Below are 8604 nucleotides of genomic sequence, written 5' to 3'. Positions count from 1 at the left end.
GCGCGGTCGTGTGACGTTGCACCCAAACAAAATTGATGTCCCTTTTTTTCCCACAAATAGAGCTTTCTTTTGGTATCATTTGATCACATCTGCAAATTTGTATTTTTTGCACTATAAACAAAAAAAAGATCGACAATTTTTTTAAAAAAAGCAATATTTTTTACGTTTTGCTATAATAAATATCCCCCAAAAATATATAAAAAAAAACTAATTTCTTCATCAGTTTAGGCCGATATGTATTCTTCTACATATTTTTGGTAACAAAAAATCGCAATAAGCGTATATTGATTGGTTTGCGCAAAAGTTATAGCGTCTACAAAATAGGGGATAAATTTATGGCAATTTATTGTAATTTTTTTTTTATTAGTAATGGCGGCGATCTGCAATTTTTATTGTGACTGAGAAACATTATAGTGGACGTGTCATACACTTTTGACACTATTTTGGGACCATTGTATTTGTACCATTATATAAATATACAGCGATCAGTGCTATAAAAATGCACTGATTACTGTGTAAATGACACTGGCAGGGAAGGGGCTAACACTAGGGGGCGATCAAGGGGTTAAGTGTGTCCTAGGGATTGATTCTAACTTTGGGGGGGTGGTGGGATACCTAGGACATGACAGCAATCACTGCTCCCGATGACAGGGAGCTGTAGATCTCTGTTCTGCCACTAAGCAGAATGGGGAAATGCCTTGTTTACATAGACATCTCCCCGTTCTGCCGCTCTGTGACACGATCGCGGGACATCGAGACTGCGGTCACGGAGCACGCGGCGGGCGCTCGCGCCCACAATGTGGTGTTTCAAAGGGGACGTACCTGTACGCCCATTTGCACAGCCATGCCATTGTGCCGACGTATATCGGCGTGCACTGGTTGGCAAGTAGTTAATCACTTGACCCCCGGCAGATTTACCCCCCTTTATGACCAGGCCAATTTTAAGCTTTCAGCACTCTCACACTATGAATGACAATTGCACGGTTATGCAACACTGTACCCATATGACATTTTTATATTTTTTTTTCACACAAATAGAGCTTTCTTTTGGTGGTATTTAATCACCACTGGGTTTTTTATTTTTTGCTAAATATACAAAAAAAGACCGAAAATTGTGAAAAAAAAACTGTTTGCATAGTTTGTTATAAAATTTAGCAAACAGATCAAATTCTCCTTCACTGATGTGCACTGATGAGGCGGCACTGGTGGACACTTTTCATGTGACAACACTGAAGAAATGACACTTTTCTACAATGTAAAGTAGTGAGTGTACAGCTTGTATAACAGTGTAAATTTGCTGCCCCCTCAAAATAACTCAATACACAGCCATTAATGTCTAAACCGCTGGTAACAAAAGTCAGTACACCCCTAAGTGAAAATTTCCAAGTTGGGCCCAAAGTGTCAATATTTTGTGTGGCCAAAATTATTTTCCAGCACTGCCTTAACCCTCTTGGGCATGGAGTTCACCAGAGCTTCACAGGTTGCCACTGGAGTCCTGTTCCATTCTTCCATGACGACATCACTTTTCTGATGGATGTTAGAGACCTTGTGCTCCTCCACCTTGCATTTGAGGATGCCCCACAGATGCTCAATAGGGTTTAGGTCTGGAGACATGCTTGGCCAGTCCATCACCTTTACCCTCAGCTTCTTTAGCAAGGCAGTTTTCATCTTTTAGGTGTGTGTTGGGGTCATTATCATGTTGGAATACTGCCCTGTGGCCCAGTCCCTGAAGGTAGGGGATCATGCTCTACTTCAGTATGTCACAGTACATGTTGGCATTCATGGTTCCCTCAATAATCTGTAGCTCCCCAGTGCTGGCAGCACTCATGCAGCCCCAGACCATGACACTCCCACCACCATGCCTGACTGTCGGCAAGACACACTTGTCTTTGTACTCCTCACCTGGTTGCCGCGACACGCGCTTGTCACCATCTGAACTAAGTAAGTTTATCTTGGTCTCATCAGACCACAGGACATGGTTCCAGTAATCCATGTCCTTAGTCTGCTTGTCTTCAGCAAACTGTCTGCAGCAATGCTGGCAGCACTCATACGTCTGTTTTCCAAAGACAACCTCTGGATATGATGTTGAGCACGTGCACTCAACTTCTTTGGTTGACCATGGTGAGGCCTGTTCTGAGTGGAACCTGTCCTGTTATACCGCTGTATGGTCTTGGCCACCGTGCTGCAGCTCAGTTTCAGGGACTTGGCAATCTTCTTATAGCCTAAGTCACCTTTATGTAGAGCAACAATTCTTTTTTTCAGATCATCAGAGAGTTCTTTGCCATGAGGTGCCATGTTGAATTACCAGTGACCAGTATGAGAGATTGAGAGTGATAACACCAAATTTAACACACCTGCTCCCCATTCACACCTAAGACCTTGTAACACTAACGAGTCACATGACATCGGGGAGGAAAATGGCAAATTGGGCCCAATTTGGACATTTTCACTTAGGGGTGTACTGATGTTTGTTGCCAGTGGTTTAGACATTAATGGCTATGTGTTGAGTTATTTTGTGGGGACAGCAAATTTACACTGTTATACAAGCTGTACACTCACTGCTTTACATTGTAGCAAAGTGTCATTTCTTCAGTGTTGTCACATGAAAAGATAGAATAAAATATTTACAAAAATGTGAGGGGTGTGCTCACTTTTGTGAGATACTGTGTGTATATATATATATATATATATATATATGTGTGTGTATATACAGTACTGTACATAGTTGTGTCACTTATGCCGCGTACACACAAGCGGACTTTTCGACCGAACTGGTCTGGCGGACAATTTGACCGTGTGTGGGCTTCATCAGACCTGCAGCGGACTTTTTCAGTCGAAAATCTGACAGACTTTAGATTTGGAACACGTTTCAAATCTTTACGTCGCAACTCCGCCGGACCCAGTTCCTATTGAAAAATCCGCTCGTCTGTATGCTAGTCCAACGGACGAAAACCGACGCTAGGGCAACTATTGGCTACTGGCTATGAACTTCCTTATTTTAGTCTGGCTGTACGTCATCACGTACAAATCCGTGGAACTTTGGTGTGATCGTGTGTAGGCAAGTCCGTTCGCTGGGGAAGTCAGTCGGAAGTCCGTCTAAAAGTCCGTCGGACCAGTCCGGGCGAAAAGTCTGCTTGTGTGTATGCGGCATAAGCCTCGTTTCTGTGTTCTATGCATAAAAACATAGCAACTGAGATGCAGAAAATTGGCAGCAGGTGCTCTGAACTGATGAGTCAAAATGTGAAATATTTGGCTGTAGCAGGAGACAGTTTGTTTGCTGAAGGGCTGTAGAGAGTTACAATAATGAGTGCAGGCAACAGTGAATCATGGTGGAGGTTCCTTGCAAGCTTTGGGCTGCATTTCTGCAAATGGAGTTGGTTTTTGTTTAGGATCAATGGTGTCCTCAATGCTGAGAAATACATTATTATTACTTATCCATTAAGCCATATCATTAGGGAGGCATGTGATTGGCCCTAAATGTATTCTGCTGCAGGACAATGACGCCATACATACAGCCAATGTCATAAGAATCTTCAGTGTAAAGAAAAACAAGGAGCCCTGGAAGTGATGGTTTGGCCCCCACAGAGCCATGATCTCAACAACATTGAGTATGTGCTGGATGGACTTGTGTCTTTTTTCAACCAGATTAACTATGTAACATGAAGAGACAGGATTTGAGGCAGCCGACAACCGCAGAAGATGTGTGATTTGTTCCCCAAGATGTTTGGAATGACCTACCTGCCGAGTTCCTTCAAAAACCATGAGCAAGTGTACCTAGAAGAATTGATGCTGTTTTGAAGGTGTAGGGTGACAGTTCTTTTTCCCTAAAAAGTCTTCCACATCAGTTTATAGGCACTGTTTGCTGAATAGAGAAGACCCTTTTCCTGCTAATTGTGTAGTTTTATAAGAGAGCTACGCAGAAGAGAAAAAGAAAACAGGATTTCATGTGAAACTGGTACTAAGGTTTTAAGCAGTGCTGTTTTTTAAGCAGCCCGTCACCCTTGGCAATAAACCAGGGCCCCACCACACATAGTACCTTATCAGCCACAGCCTGTGAATGATACCTTGAGTCCGAAGACCCGATCTCTGACCTGGCCGGTCCCCAGGGCCGTCTTTAAGGCAGGGCAAAAGGGGCAGCTGCCTTGGGCCCTGTCATTGTTGTGGGGCCCAAAGCAGCTGCCTCATACTTGCCAACTATCCCAGTATAAATTCCCATGTCCCTTGAAGTTTTATGCCCCGTACACACGGTCGGATTTTCCGATGGAAAATGTCCGATCGGAGCGTGTTGTCGGAAATTCCGACCGTGTGTGGGCTCCATCGGACATTTTCCATCGGATTTTCCGACACACAAAGTTTGAGAGCAGGCTATAAAATTTTCCGACAACAAAATCCGTTGTCGGAAATTCCGATCGTGTGTACACAAATCCGACGGACAAAGTGCCACGCATGCTCAGAATAAATAAAGAGATGAAAGCTATTGGCCACTGCCCCGTTTATAGTCCCGACGTACGTGTTTTACGTCACCGCATTTAGAACGATCGGATTTTCCGACAACTTTGTGTGACCGTGTGTATGCAAGACAAGTTTGAGCCAACATCCGTCGGAAAAAATCCTACGATTTTGTTGTCGGAATGTCCGAACAAAGTTCGACCGTGTGTACGGGGCATAAGTCCCTTGCTGTGTCCTGATATCTCAGTGTGAAGTGCTGCTACTAATGCTGCCCAGCTCTGCCCTATTGTTGTGTACAGATGACTCACCTGCAGACCCTGTGTTTACATGGAAATAACCAGCATTCATAAATAGCTGCAGCAGGCAGCATAGATATGTAAATGAAGGCGGTATTCATATGTATATCATGCAGTGAGGAGATGATCAATCAGTGAGCAGTATTACTGTACAGTAATCTCTAGCAACCAATCAACAAGCAGAAATCATGTGCTGTAACATCTAGCAACTAATCAGTGAGGTGTAATGTGTGATGTAACCTCTAGCAACCAGTCAGTAAGGGTAATGATACACTGTAACCTCTGGCAACCAATCGCAATCGCTTCCTGATCTGATACAGTAAACTGATTTTAAGTCTAGACTGTTATTTATTGTATGTCTCAGAACAGGTGGAGAGCAAAACTGTATGAGGGGGGGGGGCCAAGAAAACGTTTGCCCAGGGGCCAATCGATATTAAAGATGGCCCTGCCGGTCCCCCAGACGCAGGAACTGCAGAAATCCTACCTAAGCACACAGTGTGCCTGAAATAGGGCAAGGCAAGCCATTCAGCAGAATACACTCATGCAAAGGACAGTAATAAGTAACAGATAGTATGGAAAATAGAAAGAAAAGTAAAAATAAAAATTTCAAGTCAAGGTTCTTGGAAAGAGTACTTCTTCATGAAACCAACTTACAGAAATAAGCACAGCACAAGGGCAAAAAGTTTGCTTACCTTCGCCGGCAGAAGTGAATTCCCAGGTTGTGGTGTTCTATTTCTTAGCCATGTCTGCAGAGTTTCTCTCACCGGCGCGAAGGACCCCACTTTGTAGGGGAAACCTCAAGACTCATGGGTTTCAGTAACATTTTGACTGCTGAAGCCAGATTGAAAAATAGATGTATTTATTATACACGCCTGTAGTTTAGCTACAGGCAGGGAGAGCAGCACAATCACAGTACAATGTTGATTTCAAAAGAATTGCTCTGTCTAGCTAGGGCCTTGTAATACAATTTATATGTTTTACCAAAGGGTGGTAACTAGCTAGCTAAAGGTTCTTTGAAGTAAAATCTTGATTGAAATGCAAAATACTTGGTTCACATAGACATGTCACTTCCAGCAGTTCTCTGGGAAAAGGCCGAGATAGCTTTGCAAATGAAGGTGTAAATAGCATTTGAACACAACAGCTGTTACACATATGACTTCTAACAATTTGCATCAAATATATCTGCTTAATCAGAAATACATATTTTGATAATCATAAATAAATGTTTGATAAATGAAATGGCTATTCCATTTACCCTATCAAAGGCAAAGGGCGATCACACCAAATATTGATTTGATTTGGATTTCTCTTCTGCTCATTTACTTTCCATTTTGTTAATTGATAAAAATAAACTATTAACACTTCTATTTTGAAAGTATTCTTAATTTACAGCATTTATATGTTACAATTGCTGGTGGTCCAAGTTGCAATTTAGGTTGTCTATCTTTTTTTTTCTCATCAGTTAAGCTTTAAAAATTAAAATGCCTCACTAATTCTGTTAACCAGATATGCATGAGAAATAATGTTACTTTTGTGGAATGTTTAAAGTTACAGATCAAAGTCTGAGGACCTCACTGTTAAATATTGATAGGAACGTACTTACTGCGCAATCCCATTTTCCAACTTCTTAAAAAAAGATTTGCAGATATACTGTACGCATTTCTTCCGGAAACACTGTGAGTAACTACTTGCCACTTGTTCTATAACCTGGAGATTCTGTTTTGTTGTGGCCTCTTTTAGCAGATCATAAAAGTGATCCAGTTTATCTTTCTTAGTGAAATTTTTGGGTTGGACACATAGATCTAAACTTCTGTGATATGACAGAAGATTTAAATCTGACTGGTTGCTTTGGAACAGTGCAGGAAGCCTTTAAAATACTAATAATGTAGGTTTTGTCTGATTATTGTTAGAGATGTCCAAATTGGTCACATTGTTAGGAAATATTAGATTGTGTAAAGTAGTTGGAAAGTATAAATTGCAGGTAAAGTAGTAGTAGTAGAATGTGCAAAATTCCGCGAGGATAAAATAGTGAAATATTATGATTTTTTTAACTTGTATGACCAGGCTACTGTCTGTCAATACTTTGTACAGGCTTAAGGGCCGTTGCTTTTTTGCACGCACCTGTCATTCCAGCCACGAGAATCTGGTGATTCTTGCCACTGGAATCAAGTGTATGTTGCTAAACCCACCGTATAAAGGAGGTACAGTGCAAAAGAATGCCAGCAACTCAAATGCTTCTTCTTAAATCTTTATTGAGCACAAACAGCAGCGCGACATCAAAACACTAACATGTTTCGGCAAAAGCCTTCCTCATAGCAATGCTATGTGGAAGGCTTTCGCCGAAATATGTTAGCGTTTTGATGTCGCCCTGCTGTTTGTGCTTGTGTGAACCCCTGTCCTCAATAGGTCTATGTCAGCCGTAAACGCTTCCTTTGTCCAGAACCAGCACTATCCAAGACCCTTTAGCCCACCCAGTCACCAGCCGTAACTCAGTGTAGGGTGAACAAAATTAAAACTCCTTTATTTAAGCACATGTTACAACAGATATATAACTCAGAGACCCCCCTCCCCCTCACCCTTGGATCCAGGGTGGGTAAACTGTCTAATCACAATAGACACACAGGTCAGGTGTATTCAAACTTCTCATCAGTAAACAGTCTTATCAGCAGGGAGAGCTGTTGGAGGAATTCGCCCCCACCAATCTCACAGCTAATTTACATACACATCCCATAATATCCAAGGCACACAGACACAATAGAACATTGGAATACAACCCCACCCCAAACGATCACAGCAAAGAGTCCACAACAGCATGAGACACACAATATATACATATATACAACATTCCAGTGTGGCTGTAAAGTGTGTCCAAATAGCACAGATCATAGTGGGGTTCTCAGGCACCCTGGGCCCCTAATGGACACAGGGTGATTTACACATAAGAGGGTCCGGGGAAGCTGGACACAGAGTTTCCAGAGCTCTCCAAGGTAATCTGAGTTCCACAAACCCCCCACCCAAATTGACTCCTGTCACAGTGCTCAATAAAGATTTAAGAAGAAGCAATCGAGTTGCCGGCATTCTTTTTGCAATTTTGATGTATGTGACACGATGGCCTGAGCACCGTTATTCAGCTCATCATCCTATAAACATGCGGTAGAGCTTGGGGGAGTCTCTGTCTACATTATAAAAGAGGTACAGTGCCTTGCAAAAGTATTCACCCCCTTGGATTTTTACCTATTTTGTTACATTACAGCCTTTAGTTCAATGTTTTTTTAATCTGAATTATATGTGATGGATCAGAACACAATAGTCTAAGTTGGTGAAGTAAAATTGGAAAAACATATACATAAAACGATTTTTCAGAAATAAAAAACTGATAATTGGCATGTGTGTATGTATTCACCCCCTTTGTTAGGAAGCCCATAAAAAGCTCTGGTGCAACCAATTACCTTCAGAAGTCACATAATTAGTGAAATGATGTCCACCTGTGTGCAATCTAAGTGTCACTTGATCTGTCATTACATATACACACCTTTTTGAAAAGTCCCCAGAGGCTGCAACACCTAACCAAGAGGCACCACTAACCAAACACTGCCATGAAGACCAAGGAGCTCTCCAAACAAGTAAGGACAATGCTGAGAATTACAAGTCAGGGTTAGGTTATAAAAAAATATCCAAATCTTTGATGATCCCTAGGAGCACCATCAAATCTATCATAACCAAATGGAAAGAACATGGCACAACAGCAAACCTGCCAAGAGACGGCCGATTACCAAACTCAGACAGGGCAAGGAGGGCATTAATCAGAGAGGTGGCACAGAGACCTAAGATAACCCTGGATCAGCTGCAGAGTTCCACA

At 42.0% G+C, this 8604-nt stretch overlaps 1 protein-coding gene across 1 annotated transcript in view; it reads left to right on the top strand.

Moving 5' to 3' along the window:
* The first annotated feature begins 6339 nt into the window (after positions 1-6339).
* LOC141111804 (uncharacterized) overlaps positions 6340-8604 on the top strand; it is a 60377-nt gene continuing 58112 nt past the window's right edge. The window contains exon 1 of the mRNA XM_073603949.1: positions 6340-6421. The gene's annotated coding sequence lies outside the window, so the exon portion shown is untranslated. The remainder of the gene's footprint in view (positions 6422-8604) is intronic.

This window comes from Aquarana catesbeiana, linkage group LG01 (genome assembly GCF_042186555.1).
Source record: "Aquarana catesbeiana isolate 2022-GZ linkage group LG01, ASM4218655v1, whole genome shotgun sequence".
In the NCBI taxonomy this organism is placed as follows: Eukaryota; Metazoa; Chordata; class Amphibia; order Anura; family Ranidae; genus Aquarana; species Aquarana catesbeiana.
Note: the sequence above shows the minus strand (reverse complement) of the source record. Positions and strands in the feature narration are given on the sequence as shown.